This window comes from Prionailurus viverrinus, chromosome B4, assembly GCF_022837055.1.
Source record: "Prionailurus viverrinus isolate Anna chromosome B4, UM_Priviv_1.0, whole genome shotgun sequence".
Classification (NCBI taxonomy): Eukaryota; Metazoa; Chordata; class Mammalia; order Carnivora; family Felidae; genus Prionailurus; species Prionailurus viverrinus.
In genome coordinates this window covers 6351340-6371338 of record NC_062567.1, presented here as the reverse complement: position 1 = coordinate 6371338, position 19999 = coordinate 6351340, and positions in this window count along the sequence as shown.

Sequence of the window (19999 nt, the reverse complement as noted above, 5' to 3'; positions counted from 1 at the left end):
TTCATTTATTTGAAGGATGAAATGTTACCATTTATCATCTAGGTGGCTGATTTTAAAGACAAAAGAAGAAAGAGATTGAAGTTTTATTTCCTTCCTAAACATCTCAACATGTGGTCTAAATAAAACTACAGTGAAGTGCACCAGGCCTCTCCAAAAGTAATGATCATGACCTATCATGACTAATTCGGGAGATTAAGAATGATTTATCATGTTTCTAAAAGGAGTAGACTCAGTTAAAATTTGAATTTGATAACACTGAATATCATATCTACCATAACTACTTTGTTTTGTGAAGATTCTAGCTAACTAGCTACCACCTGCTATGGGCTCTGAAATGAGCTGTATGGCTTGGGGTAAACTGTGTAACCTGCCAGTTTTTTATCTGCTGTCAGATTGAGTTTGGGCAGGAAGGCACCATGGATGTGCACCACACAGATCTCCCACTGCAGGGAGCATAGTGACTGATAGCCATAGGTGCCAAATTCCCGGATTCACCCCTGTGTTCAGCAAAGGTACTAATGCAAACCCAATGCCTATAAGATGAGGAACAGCTTTAATGCACAACTTTGGCTTCAGAACTCCTCTCAGAGTTCCTGGCTGGGTCTTCCTTAGGATAGCCTTAGAGTTTGAGACTCTGCTACACAATCTCCTGTATCACTCAATAAAGGTTCTCCCTGTTTTCTTTGACTCCCTCCCCTTTATCCTTCCTAGCTGTTTCCTCAATAAATCTCTTGCATGTCTAATCCCATCTTGGAGAGCCCACAGTAACACAATACACATGAAGAGCTCAGCACAGAGTAAGTGCTTGATTCATATTTGCTATTATTATTCATAGTCTTTATATTCTTAAAATTGGAGATTCCAGAAACACAATGGTAAAGTGGTAAACTTGGCAGTAGGGAGGATTCAGAATATACATTCAAAATTAGGAGAAAACATGTACAGCTTTAGCAAATCACTTATCATAGGGAATATTGTCACTTAAAAACACTAGAAAATCACACAACAACAGCAACGACAGAACATATAAGGGATGATTTATAATCCATGGTTGGGATTAAATTTTTTTAATTTGCTTATGTAAATTTAAAATCCTGATTTTAGAGACGTGGTGAAAAAATGTTAGAAGATTAAAAGAAAAAGAGGTCTAGCTTATCACATATTTAACATTTGAATTTTAGAAAATGTATACAACTCAGCTCTTTCCCATAATTTTCATAGGTTCTGAGATAAAAAGAGACAAGATGAAAATGGTATGAACGAACAACTATATTTTTTGGATAAACAGAGGAAGTAGAGCATGATTTTCCATTTGCAAATTCTTAATAGCAGGCAATACGTCTTGCATTTACTGAATGGTGACCCTGGGCGCAGTCGAAAGCCATGTGATTTGGGGAAAAAGTCACAGAATGCAGGGTGATGGTCTCTGTCATTGGGCTATTTAAGGCTTAACTGAATCTACATATGTGAATATTTTATTAATGAATGGTAGTAAGTGTAACCCATGTGCAGAAGTGCTATAAAAACCTGGATAACAAGACTAGCTCAACAGTAAGAACAATAATAGTGATTAGTACTGTTTCTTGAATATTTAACACATGTCAAACATTTTACACAAGGCATTCCATTAAATCCTCTCTACAGTACTATGCAGTCTTCTCTGTTTTATGGGTCGGATATCTGAGACATACGCCAAATAAAAAATCTAGGCCAGGGTCTTGGTTCTTAACCCCTGGGAGTCCACAGCGCATGCAGCCTTATTCCAATAAAAATGACTAGTCAGAAAAGACGATTTTAAGAGAGACAAGTTTTGAACAGTTTGCCCATGTTGTAGCTTTCACAGAAGGCAACAGAGAAGCAGTATTCCACGTACCGACTAGAGCAGCAAGAACAGAGACACACAATGGAAAGACAGCAAACCTTGTGTACAAGACAGGAAGATCGCCCGACCTATCAGTACTAGAAGCTTTGCTGGGGGATGTAGGGGAAGGGATGAGGCAGAGGACGCAGAGGGAAGGAGATCGTTGATATGCAGCCTGAAATGCAGACAAGGCAGATCTGACCCCTGATGTGGAAGGAACCCTGTTTTGGCAGTTGTGAGTCCTGGTGTGGTTGATTTCCCGGGCCTGGAATCAGGGTACAAGGGCCGGGGTTAGGGGAAAATTCTGGAAACGGAAAACATGGGGGAAGTCAGGAAAAACAAAAACAAAACCAGAAACAACAGAGGAAGCATTAGGCATAGCTGGGCGACGTCACGTAAAACATGCATGAGGAAAGGAGTCAGCACCCGTCCATAGCCATGCCCTGGTTCCGTGCCAAACAGGGGCATTACACTACCAGGGTCATCAGGAAAGGTTGCCTATGACTGAGGCAGTAAGTACAGCCCTCCACAGTCCTGCTTTCCACCCTTGTCAAAGATTTGGGGTGGTTTGTCTACAGCCTTGCCTGGGAACAGGAGGCTGCACTGGACAGTCTCACAGGACCCCATTCGGGTGTGGCATTGCAGGCCCCGGGGAGGACAGCATGAAAGGGGCCTCTGTTCCAGTCAGAGCTGAACAGAGTGCAACAATGAGGCATCCGTGAAGCCCTGCCAGAGGAGTTTTGCAATCACTCCCCACCTCATCTTTTCCCAGAGCAACAGCTAATCCCCCGTGAAAAACGCTGGAGTGGCAGCTACCTTCTCCCTGGGCATCGTTGCTTTTTCCTGCCGCTCCGGTCGGCCCAGCACTGGCAGCGAGCAGTCGGCGGTGCGGCCACACCACAAGGCTGGCTAATCAGTGCTATTATGCTGTAGAAAGCTTCACTGATGTGCCTCTTAAAATTTTACCACTGACACACCTACCATCTGACACCGTACAATTAGCCCCGCGCTCTTGGAGCCCACGGTAGCGGGAATATTACCACATCAGAGGAATCATTATTGGGGATTCAGAGCAGCCTGTGTACATGCAGAGTTCCTATGCCCTTCTAGGGCAAAGGACTGAGGCGGTTATTCTTTATATTGTGGCAAAGTGTTAATTTTCCAGAGCATTTTCTGTAAGAAAACCACTGTGCTGCATTGTCATCTGATCCATTACCATCGACCCTACTGGGAAATGTTACTCCTTCTCTCGACTGAGAAAGCAGTGCCTTGCTGAGTATTTCCTTACGTGTTTGACCAGAAAAGAATATCTGTTTGGGGAGCTCCGTGGCATTTCAGTCCACCCGAGAATCCGTAACTTCTCCATGGTTTTACATTCTCTTATGTCCCATCCCCAGTCCAGATTCCCACGCCCCTCTCTGCCCCCCACTCTCCACCACACACAGGCACGCCCCCACAGACACACAGCTACTCACACACAGACCAGCAGACATGGAGACATGTACAGACACACAGACACGCATGCACACACTCATGCCCACAGAGGTCCGACTCAAGTCTAATAGGAAAATAGGAGAGAGGGGGCAAGGTAGACTTCCAGAGAAAAATGACGGCTTTAAGATTTCTCAAGCATGCAAAGCAGGCCAGGAAATGGATCTAAGTACAATGAATGGTATTCTAATATTTAAAAAAGTGACGCTGAGGATATACCACGTACAAATGTACTTTGGAACAATGAAGACAAGAGCATTAAAACTCGATTCTTAGGATATTCAGATATACATAATTATGAGGGGCATGGAGGACAGCCAGTGGTCAGGGAAGCTGGGACCAGGGCTGTTTTGAGCTGTGAATTAAACCATTGTGCTTCCTCTAGCGTGATGTTCTGAGGAGGAGGAGGAAATATGTTCAGGGGGCCCTATTTACACACCACCTATTCTAGGAAGCAATGCAAATTCACTGTCGAGGGGCTTCAGGGAGGCTCGGCAGGGGATTAAAGGCTTTAGGATAACGTAAGATACTCCCGCTGGTGCTGGTTTTCTAACCAGGGAATAAGAAAGTCTCCACCTTTCTTCAAATCTGTTTTTATCCATCTGTAGTCCCAGGAACTAAGACCACTCTCCTAATGCAACTAAAAGAAAAAAAAAAAACAACAAAAAGAAAACAAACAAAACAACAACAACAACAAAAAAACCCTGAACCTTAGATACCAAAACATTCAATGGCTGTTCTTGCTACTTGTTTTGGAGGTAGTTGGGTTCCCTACTTTTTGTTCTGAAACCTGGGCCATCTCTTGGGAAGTGCCAAGAGAAAACAGATTTTGCTGAATTTCTAGCCAGAACTTTTAGGAATTAAAATGTCTCAGTATGCCAGAACTTGTACTATTTCTATTCGCATTTTGAATCTGATTTAACTAAGAAAATGGAATTTAGAATTCTGGCAAAAAGAAAAAGAGAAAGAAAAAGAAAGAGAGAAAGAGAAAAAGTGAGAAAAAAAGGAAAAGAAAAAGACATCTTTACCATGAAATACTTCAAAGACTTTCCAAATACTTACCTATTTATTTGGGAGGTGGTGGCTACTAGTCAGGGAACAGCCCTGCTAAATATTTCAAATTACAGAAATGTCTGAAATAGACTTGTTCCCTACATGAGTGCTGCTTCGGAAGTCAGACCCGTGGCTTACATTTATGTACCAGAGTATCTTTCAGCACAGAATACTTCTTTTCCTTTTATTATACCACAGATTCCCTCAATGTACAGGTAAACAAGCTTAAAGAAAATAATTGAATGCAAAGACCTGAAATCAACGTCAGCATATCTTCTAATGAACTATAACCACAGCGAACTGGTATCCCGATGAGACCACCTGCTCCAGGCAGACAGATGGTGGCCCTATGGGGGTCATGGCTCCCCTTGTAAAGAAAGCTGGAGTCACATACGTGCACAGTTTTGGCAGGAAGAAAAAGACCGAGGCATCGACACTTCACAGGAGACAGTAGTGACTTTGTTAAAGAAATGTCAGCACTCGCAGCTCCCCGACTCCCTCTACTTCCTCTCATTTTTCTGGGTTGGGCAGCCACATCCTTCCCAAAGCACACTGCACTAAGAAGAATAGGGTGAGGAATTAGCATTCTCAGAGGCTCGGCAATCATGCAGATGGAATAAGCTGAATATGTTGAGTAACAAAAATAAAACACAGGGCAGAGCTTCTATTTGGATTCACACTCTCTTAATCGCAGCCATACAGCAGTGTTAGCTCTGGGAGGATTGAAGACAGTACTAAAGAAGGGCACAGAGAAGTGACACTGAGTGAGAGGTCGGAGGTGGCAGAAAGGGGCACATCGGATAGGAATTCTATTTTTAGAACAGCGTATGTATGTATGAGCTATACTATGAGGAGATCCTTAGGGAGATACACTTAAGAAAGAAAATTTGTAATTTTAGTTGATTAAAAGTATTTTCTGCCTTCTAGTAAACAAATTAACAAAATTCACATTAAAATGTTAACTACAGAAGGTCGCAAAGTAGATTAGCTCTTTGTTCTATATAAAGTGTGGCTTTATTTTTATATTAATATCTGTGTTTTAAAGACTTTAAAATCCCTTTACATTTGTTCTGGAAGGTAGGTTTTCCATTGTTAGAAAAAACTTTCATTGAATTTCTTATATGAACAATAGACAGATACATTCATTCATTCATTCATTCAATCAATCAATCAATAAATCATCTCTCCAGTATCTTGCAGTCCAGGCCATTTAAAAGAGGAAGAATAACTACCACTACTCCACCCCTCCAGGTTGAGAAGTCTTGCAAGAGGGTATAGATACAAAACAAAAAATATGGTTCCTAACTCCAAACAATGAACAAGTCTAGCAGGAAAAAAATATGCCAAGTGGAATCATTTATTGATGTACCACCACTCAGTCCTGTCATTTAATGTGTGATAATCAGCTTAGAGCACAGCTCTTCTCTTTCCTGAGCTCAGCCTGGAGCCGTGCTCCCAGAGCTTTGGTGTGACAGGGAGGGTATGTGCCAGACAGCTGGGTGGCAGAGGCCCCCCTTACGAAATTAACTGTGCTGGTCTGGCTGGTTCCATCTGGTGCCCGTGGCCTCTGCTGCAGGAACTGTCTCCAGGTAGGGGGGATATGTCTGATTCTGGGGACCAGCTGTTCCCCGTCACTTTGCATCCCCATGGCTGAGGAACTCCTCCTTAGAGAAGCAGCCATTACCTCCCTTTAGCCCTGCCAGCAGCTGATATCCCCGGTCTGTTGTCTAGGTTTGGGTTTGCCATGTTTTGGCAGAGTAATAATATGAACATCCCTATGGTTCATACTCATCTGTACCTCTGGGCTCCCCTGTGTGGAGCCATAGGAACCTATAAGGCTGTCTTGTTCACAGAGTACTGGAATGGAGTGAGGAGTATCCCCATGCCCTTCCCAGATCCAAAATATCATAGTTCCTTCAAGCCCTGTGTCATGGGATGCTAATGTAGATCTCCTTCATTCAGAAGGCTGTGGATCAGAAAAGGATCACTTGTATATGTACAAGTATACTCCCCAATTTCAGCACACATGTCAACCACTGAAGAGGGACAAAAAACCTACTCCTGGAATCTTTGAACACTCTCTTCGACTAATCCCTGCTCGGGAACCAGTACCAAGGTGAGCCAGAAGGTTCTATAGTTCAGCAAGCACTCATCCAGAGGAAAAACTCTCAATCTCTATTGATCTATAATAATCAGAAACCCCCACTGAGGATGATTCTAACATTCACTGTTTAAATAACAGGATATCCAGGGGCCAGTAGACTCAAAATATCATCAAGCAACTCGACATCTTTTATCATTTGTTTTTCTTACATGTTTTACTTTTGTCTTTATGACTATTGCCTCATGGTTGAAAGACTCAGGATGAGGCATTGTGTTCTCACATAATAGCATCCATTTGAAACTATCTGCAAGAAAAGGGGACCAGAGGGCCTTCTCATGGGGTGTTCACTTTTGTCAAGGAGGCCCTTGAGTCCCATAGAGGACCTACAGCCACATGACTAAGTCACATGACCACACCTAGACCAATACCTGGCAAAGGGGAAGGAAATGACAAACCAGCCTAGAACCATCATGATTCATACTCAGGGGATCAGTACATTACCAAAACACTTAAGTAAAACCAGAGTAGGAAGTTTTTAGATAGAAAAATGGGCGGAGTATGTTGGGAAAGCACCAGAAGAGATGTCAGCCACATTGTCTTCTTCTTGGTATGCCAAAACGCCACAAGGAATCTTCTTGGACTTCCCTGAACTTGGCTTCAGGGAGGGAAAAGGGAGTATCCAAAAGGAAAGAAAACATTTTTATGTGTTATAATAATTCTACTTACTTCCCCTGCCCCCTCTCTTCTCAGGGTTCTTCTTTTGTTGGCTGGGAAGTTAGGTAGTTTGGTTATGGAGCGGCCCTACAACTGTAGCAACAACTGTGGTGAAATGCCTGATCCTGAATGATAACAAATCCTTGGAGTCCCTCTCAATTTCAAATGCAGGACATCTTGGTCCTTATAGTGTTTTAGCAGACATTTTCTACACAGTGAAAAGTTCTGACAGAATATCCTGTTAGACTTGAAAATCCTATGAAAAATGTTAATTGCTTCGTGGAAACACTTATGAAGTTGAGGGTAGCACAAACAAATACTGCACACAAATTCTGAGATGGAATGCTACAAATCATGACTAAATAGTTCAGGACTAAACTTCATTTCCCAATAAAATGGCCCAAAACTTCTTGGAGAAAAGGATGAGTCTAGGGCTAGGGAAGGAAATACACAAGACGAGCCTGTAGGGTCTGGTCAGGCCAGAAAATCCAAAGAACGGAGGCATGTGAATGGACACCTTCACTAGTCAAAAAGAGTTCCAAATGACCAAAGATTGGACAATTTGAACAAAAAATTAAATAAAATAGTATTAGATTATAACCCAAAGTATGAAACAGATATATGTGAGTCCATAGTAATATAAATGAAGAATTCTAAATATTTGTAGATATTTCCCCTTCTGGGAGATAGAGTTTAATAAACTCCCTTTCCAGCCTCTTTGAGTATGGGAAAGCTCACTATCAAATACAGTATGGAAAGGAAAAAATAGTAACTTCCCAGGCAGAAACCTTTCTAACACTACCTTGACCAAGTCACCAAGGTCAACTAGGTCATTTTGATATCACATACTTCCAGATATGTATGATGTCATGAGAGAGACACTTCATCTCTGTAATGTTCTTCCCCCCAAACCTATAACTCCAGCGTAATCATGAGGGAAACATCAGATAAACCCAGACTGAGGGACAGTCTACAAAATACTTGACCAGTAATCAAAACCATCAAGGTCAAGGCAAATAAATAAAGACTGAGTAACTATAATAGTCCAGAAATGACTAGGGAGATAGGATGGTGCTGTGGTGCAAGGTAGTATCCTGAATTGAATCCTGGAATAGAAGAAGACCTTAGGTAATAACTAGTACAATCTGAATAAAATCTGGAGTTTCGTTAAGAGTCATGCACCAATATTGGTTTCCTAGTTTTGTTAACTGTACCACCATAATGTGAGATGTTTACCTTGGGGCAAATTGGGTGAGGGTGTCTATGAGAACTTGTACTATCATTGCGACTTTTATGTAAATCTAAATTTGTTCCAAAATAAAAGTCTGTTTAGAAAAAATCAAGGAGAGATCGGAACAAAGTTTGGCTCGACAGCAGACTAACGCCCTTGTCAGAAAAGATTTTATAGGTCATCGATGAGATACTGGAAGAATTTTGATTGGAGGAGCCACATGGTCAGGTTTTTATTCTAGAAATATTAAACTGGAAGCAGCGGGGAGGAAAGGAGAGATAGGGACTGAGAGCAAAAGGCCAGAAGGGTGGAGTGATTAGTCTAAGTACAGAATTTTAACAAGAAGGCTGGGCTAGAGTGTGTGCCTGCACACCTGTGTGAATGTGTTGTGTACCTTCATGGCAGATAGCCTCAGAACAAAGATATTTCTTGTCAAATTGCCGAAAAGGGAAATATACACGTTTTATAATAAAAATGAAACAGATCATTGTATCCATTTGGTTGCATTAGTTCTAATAGGGTACTTTCAGCTGTTTTAATGCTATTTAAAGAACAGACAAAAGAAAAGCATCCTCTGATTTGAAAATAACGTTGCAGATTTGTTATGGGAAAGAAAAAACAACAACAACAACAACAACAACCTAGATTATGGTCTTTTATCAGCTCTTAGCTATGTAATCTTGGCCTAATCACTTCAATAGGACCATTTCTAAGTGGTTTTTCCATTTCTAAAACAAGAAGATTGAAATAGAACGCCTTTGATATCCAAGATACCTATCAGAGATGCTGCAATGAAATTACTACATTTGGAAAATTATTCGATTAGAAGATGATTAATCAGTTTCCTCCCGGGCCTGAGGAGAGAATTAATACTTGTTGAGTGCTTACCAGTCTAAAAATATTTTTTATCATTAATGATTTCTCTTATCCTGTGAAGGTAACACTGGTTTAAACCACATAAAATTACTTGATTAACCAAGAACTCATTTCAAACTTTGCTGTCTTACAAAACTTCTATGAATTTCAATATGAAGATCCATGACGTCAGCATTTCCAAACAATGAAACTTGTTTTGTAGCTATGAAAGTGTCTGTGGTTTTAAAATAGTTCATGAAAATAATTTTTATGCTTTAGAGCTTCTGAAAAAGAAATCAACCATGAGCAGGTTAGACAACCTGCTCCACAATGGATGTTCCCTGATCAAAAACAGCCAAAATGTTGAAATTTTATAAGTCTGAATTAAATTTTTTTGATGAACTATTACTAACACAAGTAATACATTTATTCTTATAAGGCGAAAGTGAAAAATACGGCACATTTAAGAAGAGAAATTTGATATGATTTCACTGGGACAGGACTCCAAATAAATATAAATTATCCATCATTTAATTACACACATTTATTTTTTTCCTGAGGAAGGCTGAAGCAAACATGTTAATCATAGTGTTTACCGTTCTATGACAACTCTACTTCCTATTGCTTCCAGTTCCTAAATTATTTCAGGTTAAAGTTTCTTTGACATTAAAAAAAATCACCTGTTTTGAAATTAAAAAATAGACTGAGCTGTATAAACAGTTACCCTTTTAAAATATATAGTGTTGCACTGATAAAGCTTGACCGGCAATTTCTATCATATTTACACAATAGAATTCTTCCTCATAATGTGTAGCATGTAAAATCACATCAGAAATCTTACTGTGGATCCTTTAAAATAAAAACTCATTATTAGCTTAGGACAGATAAATACACGTGACTGCAACTGAGTTTAATTATATTTTAGGCTCATAAAGGAGGCCTTCAAAAGCAGCAGAAAGAAAATCTTTGCAAGATTCATATTGCGGTTTTGTAAATAATCTCCACTATCTGAAGAAATTGTTGGAGGGAGGAAGTGCATTGGCCTTGCCTTATAAATTAGGGTTGTAAATCCAACTCTGATCTGTCAGAAACTACTGAAGCTCATTTCTACTCAGGGTTTATTTGGCTCTGTTTCAATTTATGCCATTATTAAATAGCTTCCCCACTTTTAATTTCATGAAATTGAGAATGTTGAAAGCCCACACCCAGCATGAAAGAGGAAAAAAAAATGATGTATGATTACAGATATAACTCAGCAGAACACACTAAAATTTACATATGATCTGAAAAGGGAACTTGATATTGGAATGACTTATTCTGACAGTCAGAAGGAAATGGATGTCTTAATTGGGTCATAACCTCATGCCCCATTTTAAATTAGCATTACATAAATATCTCCATAGTTTCAATTCTGGAATAACGCATTGCTTTTAAGACAGCTTCTGGAGCTTTCTTACTTAATTGCATCTCATTCTTTCTGTTAAACCAATACTTACTTTTCAACTGTTTAGAGAATCTTCCAGGTGTTAATCAAACCAGGGGGGCAGCTGTTGTCTCTGCAAGACCCATCTCTATGTGTTCCTATGCTGTCTCTTAGTCATTGGGACAGCCTTGACTTTTATTTTTGTATCCATGACCCATACGATAAATGCTATCCCAACAATACCAAGAAAGGAAAGAATAAATGGAACACAATATTAAAGAAGCATTTTAAAGGCATCTAAAAAGCCCAAGCAACAATTTTTCTTTTTCTTTTCTTTTCTTTTCTTTTTTCTATATAACACCAGAACTCACAGTCCTTGATCTTCCAGCCTGTTATTTCAGACCACTGAGCCATGTTGCCTCTCTGAATAAATGGACAAAGACTTAGAAATGCCTCTGCAGTGTGGGATGACTTTGGAAAATACATTGCATCTAGAACAAAGAAGCAATGGTGCCTTTCTAATTGATCTTGTTACCACCACTCCTTAAATCTGAGGTCCACTGCTTTCATATCATTGAAAGACTACACAAAGATCCACTTCTAATACTGGGAGACCACAAAGATACAGCTGCTTTTAAAAATGAAACCTAAAATTCCTGGTCTGATTTACACACGTAGGCTGAGTGCATGAGAAAGTTTCATTTCAAAATTAATGCATGAGTAATTCAGAAGACTTTCAAATGACTGAGAACACATGTCAGTTGTAAATATGTAAAAAGAAGAAATTGGTATAAAAACAATAGCCCTGGCATATAATTACCTTTAATATATTAAAAGATATTTGACAAATATAGGCAGGTACTCAAGTCTTTCCTCTGACTTTCTGGAAATACTGTTTTCTTTAATAGAATGAAGAATATAAAGAACATTAACAATCGGATATTGCAGCTTTCCTGAGGTGGAAATCAGGAATGCTGTCCTTGGAGTCCACATTTTCCGAAGGGTACGGCACTCTCCCTTACATATCCATGAACCGTAGGTAAATCAAGGCAACATTCCTTAGTTTGAATTCTCTTAACCTGCGGTACTTGAGATTCTCTACTACCCTAAAAACATTCCTTATCACACATGTTGCCACTAAAACAAAAGTGTTCATATTTGATTTTTTAGGATAGAGGGATCACACTCATTCTATAGAAGCTTTGATACTTGTTACAAACAAATATATACCTCAATTGACTAGATTTCATATTTATTTTCAAATTCAATGATGGTATAAACTATAATCATGTTATCCTTCAAATGTATACATTGTTACAAATAAGCCTGTGATTCACTTTCTTCTGCTTTCTGCATGATAATGATATTTTAAGTAAATAAAGATATACCCCCTACATAATAGGCACTTACGTAAACTAGATTTCTGTCAACCAAGTTGACCCCTAAACATTTTGGCAACATTTGTGGAAAACTTGAGATTTCTTTTTGTGTGTGTGTCTATTACTCTTCCAAAAACAGAATATCCAGAAATTAGAATATACTTTGGTAATTTTTAATGTTTATGACAGTGGAGACTGAAAAAAAAAGATTATTGAGAATTTTTCCTATTAGCAGAACAATGGAAGATTCAGTATACTTTCTCTCTGGGTGTTCCATTTCATGCATGTTCTCTGCTACTTTGACTCAGAATTGAATAACATTTAAGTATGAGACAAAATGGTAAAAATTAGAATCACTCAACTGAGCTTAGTAAAACTTAAAAATTTCATTCATTAGGCCTCCAGAAAAACATAAATGGTAATTTTGTTCAAAGTCATTGGTAGACTAAACAAAGCATCACTTCAACTGACTCACGCTTAGAGTAAAATAAAGTGTTAAATATTACATAAATGACAAGCCTATCTAATACCACATTGCCTACTCTACTAGTCTGTGAGGACGCCAAAGACGCGAGACTGGTTCGCCGACAGTGGTCATCATGGTAGTCTGGACCGAGCATCAGCAACTCTGGCTGGACTTTCTCTGTGGACACACAAGACTGTGCTTCCCTGAAACCTTGAAGTTAAGTGACTGTGTGACTTGTTTTCACAATGAGACTTGTGGTGTGCACTGGTGACAATTCTCTACCTTTACCTTCTCCCGGGTCAGAGACTGTACATTCACGTGTTAAGAGGAAGGAGTGATATGGAGCCACCGAATGATAGGGAGCTAGGGAGACAGAGGCCTTCTGTTCTGGAGGCCAGGCATGAGATAGGAGAGCAAGAGCAAGAAATAAATTTTTACTGTGTTAAGCCACTGACATTTTGAGGCTGTTCCTTAACACAACACGCCTAGCTACTCTGATGGATACATATCCTTTGCCTTAAATAAGTAGCTTGAAAAATAGGCTTGGGCCTCTTCTATTCTGCAGATCAAGCAAATCCCTATGATGTCAACCTATAAAGTAAATTGTCAAGGCAAAATGGGACATCTTTCCATCTTCTAGAATATTACCAAAAATTATTCATGAGAATCCTGATACAACAGAGAAATTGATTCCTTTCTGGTTTATAGGAGACACAAAACAAATTACCATTATTATGTCACTAACTTACCTTTCTAAGACTTCTCAAAATCAAGATTATGGTAATTTCTCTGTTCTCTCTTTCCTTTTAAAAATATATTTTTAAGTTTATTTATTTACTTTGAGAGGGGGAGAGAAGGGGGGGAAGACAGAGAGAGAGGGGGAGAAAGAGAGAGAGGGAGAGAGAGAAGAGAAAGGGGGGACAGAGGGCGGGAGGGGGTAGAGAGACAATGAGTAGGGAAGGGGCAGAGAGAGGGAGAGTGGGAGAGAGGGGGAGAAAGAGGGAGAGGGGGAGAGAGAGAGAGGGAGAGGGAGAATGAGCAGGGGAGGGGCAGAGAGAGAGGGAGAGGGGGAGGGGGAGAGAGGGAGGGGCAGAGAAGGGGGAGAGAGAATGAGCAGGAGAGGGGCAGAGAGAGAGAGGGAGAGGGGAGGGGGAGAGAGAGGGAGGGGGAGAGAGGGGGAAGAGAGAGAGAGAGAGAGGGAGAATGAGCAGGGGAGGGGCAGAGAGAGAGAGGGAGAGGGCGAGGGGGAGAGAGAGGGAGGGGCAGAGAAGGGGGAGAGAGAATGAGCAGGAGAGGGGCAGAGAGAGTGAGGGAGAGGGGAGGGGGAGAGAGAGGGAAGGGGAGAGAGGGGGGAGAGAGAGAGAGAGAGGGAGAATGAGCAGGGGAGGGGCAGAGAGAGAGAGGGAGAGTGGGAGGGGGAGAGAGAGGGAGGGGCAGAGAAGGGGGAGAGAGAATGAGCAGGAGAGGGGCAGAGAGAGTGAGGGAGAGGGGAGGGGGAGAGAGAGGGAGGGGGAGAGAGGGGGGAGAGAGAGAGAGGGGGAGAATGAGCAGGGGAGGGGCGGAGAGGGAGAGGGGGAGGGCGAGGGGGAGAGAGAGGGAGGGGGAGAGAGGGGAGAGAGAGGGAGAATGAGCAGGGGAGGGGCGGAGAGGGAGAGGGGGAGGGGGGAGAGAGAGGGAGGGAGAGAGAGGGGAGAGAGAGGGAGAATGAGCAGGGGAGGGGCAGAGAGAGGGAGAGGGGGAGGAGGGAGAGAGAGGGAGGGGGAGAGAGGGGAGAGAGAGAGTGAGAATGAGGAGGGGAGGGGCAGAGAGAGAGAGAGGGAGAGGGATAATTCCAAACAGGCTCCATGCTCAGCGCAGAACCTGAAGCGGGGCTCCATCTCACAACCGTGTGACCTGAGCGGAAATCAAGAGAGGCTCAACTGACTAAGCCACACAGGTGTCCTTCTCTTTTTTTCAATCGATCTTCTCCATTGCAGTTTCACTAGACAAGCCTAAAATCATATTGAGCTGTGTCGCTCTAGCTTTTAAGTAGTGTGTGTGTGTATACATACGTTAAACACACATATATGCATACGCACACATATATACACATATCCACATATATATACATATTAATGTATCATTATATGTATTCATTATATATGAATCATCAGAAAAAGACAAAGGAAAAACGCTGATTGATTTGTGACATACTAAAGATCTACATAGACGAATATAATTTTAGAACCAGAAGAAAGGTTTTTCATTTGCAAATAAAAACTTAGAAAAGTCCCATTATATAACAGAAGGGATAAATTTCACTTCTTTTAAACTGTAGCCTCTATTGCATTTAATCCACACAGCACCGTAACTATTTCTTGCATTTTTGCAGATGATGATACTACAGCAGAATTTTTCTAACTAATTCAGACTGATAATAATCAGCAGAGTTAGACTTCAAACTCAAGGCTGACCCTAAACCTTTAAGTTACATAAATAGAAGTGGTCTTCTCAGTTCCTACTCCCTGCCCTCAGAATATGGCTACAGCATGGGGTTAATGGAACCCCCGAGGGTTTCTAAATAACTTTTGAAAACGAATGAGCTTACAGAAACTCATATTTCAGTAATTAACATACAACTTTAGAGCTCATTCCACTATGCCTCATGAATGAAATTTTAGGTTAATAAACCTTAATAGACTACTATCGATGCATCAGATAGTTTCAAAAATGGCTCAATGGGAAAACTCTCAGTTGACTGTTATTTCTCATATTGTTTATAATATCCAAAGTGGAATATTCTTCTTTTTTTTCAAATATTTACTTATTTTTGGGGGGAGTGCAAGCAGGGATAGGGCAGAGCGATGGGGACAGATGATCTGAAGCGGGATCTTTGCTGACAGGTTGGTACCAGTGAGCCTGATGTGAGGCTTGAGCTCATGAACTGTGAGATCATGACCTGAGCTGAAGTCCGACGCTCAACTGACTGAACCACCCAGGTACCCCGGAATTTTTTTCTATAATCAGGTGACAGTGATTTTGTGAATCATTACGATTTAAAATAAACAGGGGTGTGTTGTAATACCCAGCTGTGCTCCCATAGAGTGTTTGTCTGTGCAGTACCAGGTGGGGAGAGGGGTTGAGGACAATTTGTAGAGCCACCAACTGCTGTACTCTTTAGAGTGGATCCACCAAAATCAGGTAGAAAAACAATAAATACAGCCCCCAGAGAGCTCTTGAGAAGGCAGGTATAATTTAATCCTTTCATTTATTAACCCCCATTTTTCTTTTCATAACCTCAGTGACTATCTACAGGACAACCAAGGATCTAATCCAAAGATCTTCCCTCAAGATGGATGAACCAGCCACACTCCTGAATATATTTTTCTACCTCTCTGGTTGCACCCCAGCTGATCTATCTATCTACACATATACACAGCTATATATATCACATGTGATATATAACCAAATATACACATATATAATATACATACATACATACCTATACATGAAGGATGAAGAGGAACAGACAGATACATAGAGAGATTTAATCCGAGACTTGGCTTACAGAACAACTGTGAATGTCCGAGGTCTGTAGGCCAGGACACCAGAAAAGGGATAAGGGAGTATCATGAGTAGATTCAAACTCACAGGCATGGGCAGAAGCTACTGTCCACAGGGTGAATTTCTTCTTCTTGGGGAAGCTTCAGCTTTGCTTTTAAGGCATTTTAACTGATTGAATTAGGCTCATGCAGATTATCTAGGATAATCTTACTTAAAGTCAACTGGTTAAATTTTAATTATGTCTGCAGTAACACCTCAATTAGTGTTTGACTGGATAATTGGGTACTGTAAACTACACAAGTCGACACATCAAAAAAATCGTCACAGGCGTGCCTGGAGGCTCAGTCGGTTAAGCATCCAACTTCAGCTCAGGTCATGATCTCATGGTCCGTGAGTTCGAACCCCACGTTGGGCTCTGTGCTGACAGCTCAGAGCCTGAAGCCTGTTTCGGATTCTGTGTCTCCCTCTTTCTCTCTCCTCCCCCACTCATGCTCTGTCTCTCTCTTCTCAAAAATAAGTAAATGTTAAAAAAATTAAAAAAAAAATAAAAACAAAGCCAAAAAAAATCGTCACAATGGAGCTTTAGACCAAATAGTGTTTGGCCACTTAGACTATTTGCTTTACTTAGAGTTTCCTTTTTTTATTTTTTTTTAATCAGACTGATCTTAATCATTACTTGGCTATACCAAAGCTTAAAATGTAACAAGATCCAAATGTCAAGGCAATCCACACTGCAGCATGCTCTGAAAAATCTCACTTGAAATTTTTCTTCCATTTGACTAAACACCAGCTCTCTACTTTTTTTGTGATGGCAAACAGGCCTAAATTTTTCTCCTTATTGTGTCTATTACTTCTTAAGGATTTAAGGACCTGAACATGTTTATTAACCTTATTATATTAGTTTACTAATTTCTAACTTGCCTTTATATATTTACTTTCTTATATGTGAGAAAGTAAACTACTTCTGTTCAAAAGTACATAGTCAACTACAGGTAAAAGATAGACCTGCAAAGTCATCAGGTTGAAATGAAGGAGATGGGGGGGGCGGGGCGCCTGGGTGGCTCAGTCGGTTGAGCTTCCGACTTCAGCTCAGGTCATGGTCTCGCTATCTGTGAGTTCAAGCACTGTGTTGGGCTCAGTGCTGACAGCCCAGAGCCTGGAGCCTGCTTCGGATTCTGTGTCCCCCTCTCTCTCTGCCCCTCTCCTGCTCATGCTCTGTCTCTCTCTGTCTCAGAAATAAATAAACATTAAAAATAAAAAAAAATGGAGATGGAAAGGTATGCCGAGGATGTGGGGGCAAATAAGTCAATTGTGTAACAAAGATCTACTTGGATCGTCTTATTAACATGATTGATCCCTCAGAAAACTGAATCAGAATGAACAGAACAACAGAAATAGAGAAACAATGGTTATGAAGGACAAAAGAACAAACACATAAAGATTTTGTATTTGTTTAAAATATGTAATGAGCACTGGGTGTTGTATGGAAACCAATTTGACAATACATTTCATTTAAAAAATAATAAACAAATATTAAAAAACCCCACTATCCCGGTTGGGCACTTACTCTGATAACGTTTATGTATATTGTATTCAATAATAACTGAGTTGACAATCAAATTAAAATAAAAACACAAAAACAAGCAAAAAAGATGTAATGAAAAACATCTGAGAGGATGCAACAGAGATCTAATGTGTGAAATATTACCTAATTCAAATAAATATTTGTGTATGAAGATTGATAAGATTTATCATTTGCCAAGAAAAATCAATAAACTGGCATATAGCCAGATATCCTTACAAAAGTATTTAAAGAGTCAAGGAAAGAATCCTATCAAAGTCTAGGTAGCAAAAACAGGTTACATTCATGCAAACAAAATTAGGTAGGCCTTTCAGACTTTTATATATGAAAAGAAAAGACTAAGGGAAAATATCAACAATCTTTTGAGTAAAATGAATTGGAAATAAAATTTTATACCCATTAAATTCCATTTTTTATAAATGCATGGAAATACTGGAAATACTGTCAACCTTTTTTTTAAAATAAAAAATTTAAAGTAATAACTGGAAACTTCTAATGGAATATGGCAGAGACAAACAAAACTGCAAAATCTCTTTTTTCAAACTGGTGAAATCACCAAAAAATGGTAAACCCTGCAAAAATGTACACCAGCAGTAACAGAGCAAATGAGGATTAAAATTCAATGCCAGATTTCTGCAACCCAATCTGATAAGAGTAATTTCCCTCAGTCTGGACAAAATATATAAAGTAACTATTTTCCGTGCAGAGCAAGACTGTACTTCTGTGGAGAAGGATGACATCTGAGGTATGTTTCGTATCTGGTCTGGCTTTGTGCCTGGGTGCCTTCCTGACCACAGCAGAGGATGGTGGAGCCCAACCAGAACATGATTACCTCACTAAGCTGAGGAGGCACTGATGAGAGTACAGAATTTAGGCCATTGAAACAATTAGAATTATTTGTGGGGCAGAACCCTGGCAAGAAGGATCTGCACAAAAGAGGGATGATAGAATTCTTAGTGTAGATTTCCCACTGGTATTCTGAGGCATGCAAATAATCATAAGCTTCAGCAGGACTGGAAGGTGAACAGAGATACAAGAGCTATGTGGTAGGACTAACAACGAAGCCAAAAGAGAACCTACCTAAAAAACAAATATAACTAAAAACTCATAGGATTAAAAACATAATAATTTAATCAACTGTAAGAACATGTAAGAACAAAACTCAGCATTATTTAATGGAAGACAACATAGCTCTGGCATGCTCATTTTTCAACTATAATGTTCAGGATAGATTTAAAAAAAATGGAAGACAGTGAACCAGCAAGATACAATCGTTCTATAATCAAGGAAAGGAGGGAGGGAAAGTGGAAGGAAGGAAGGAAGGAAGGAAGGAAGGAAGGAAGGAAGAACCTGGCAATATAAACTGAATCTAAGAGGGAATTAACAGATAAGGATTTTAAAGAGATTATAAATATGTTCAAAGATGTAAAGGAAGGTATAGGGTGAAAAATTAGACTAGAAATTACAGCAGAAAAAGGCAAACATAAAGAAAAGATGAAATGTAAATTCTAGAATTAAAATGTAAATATCTGAAATAAAAAAATTAACTAAGGAAACCTAAAATAGATGATAACTGTGGAAGAAGGGATCAATGAACTGGAAACAAATAAATGGAAAATACAGAGTCAGAAATGAGAACATTAAAAAGGAAAAGAAAAGAAGAGGAAGAGGAAGGAGGATTAGGAGGGGGAGGAGGAGGAAGGGTGGGGGGGAGAATGAACAGAGCCCCAGGGATCTGTGTAACATCATCATAGGATTGAATGTGAAAAACAAGAATAGCATAAGGATATGAGAAAGATAATGGGAATATACATACGTCAAAATTTCCTCAAATTGTGTAAAAAATACCCCTTACAAATTTCAGAGGTTCAGTAAATTTTAAGAAGTATAAATAGATTTTTAAAAAGCATATGGAGAAAGAGGATCTCTTTTGCATTGTTGGTGGGAATGCAAGCTGGTGCAGCCACTCTGGAAAACAGTATGGAGGTTCCTCAAAACACTAAAAATAGAACTACCCTACGACCCAGCAATTGAACTACTAGGCATTTATCCGTGGGATACAGGTGTGCTGTTTTGAAGGGACACATGCACCCCCATGTTTATAGCAGCACTATTGACAATAGCCAAAGTATGGAAAGAGCCCAAATGTCCATCAACAATTACTCGGCAATCAAAAAGAATGAAATCTTGCCATTTGCAACTACGTGGATGGAACTTATCATAAGCTAAGTAGAATTAGTCAGAGAAAGACAAATATCATATGACTTCACTCATGTGAGGACTTTAAGAGACAAAAC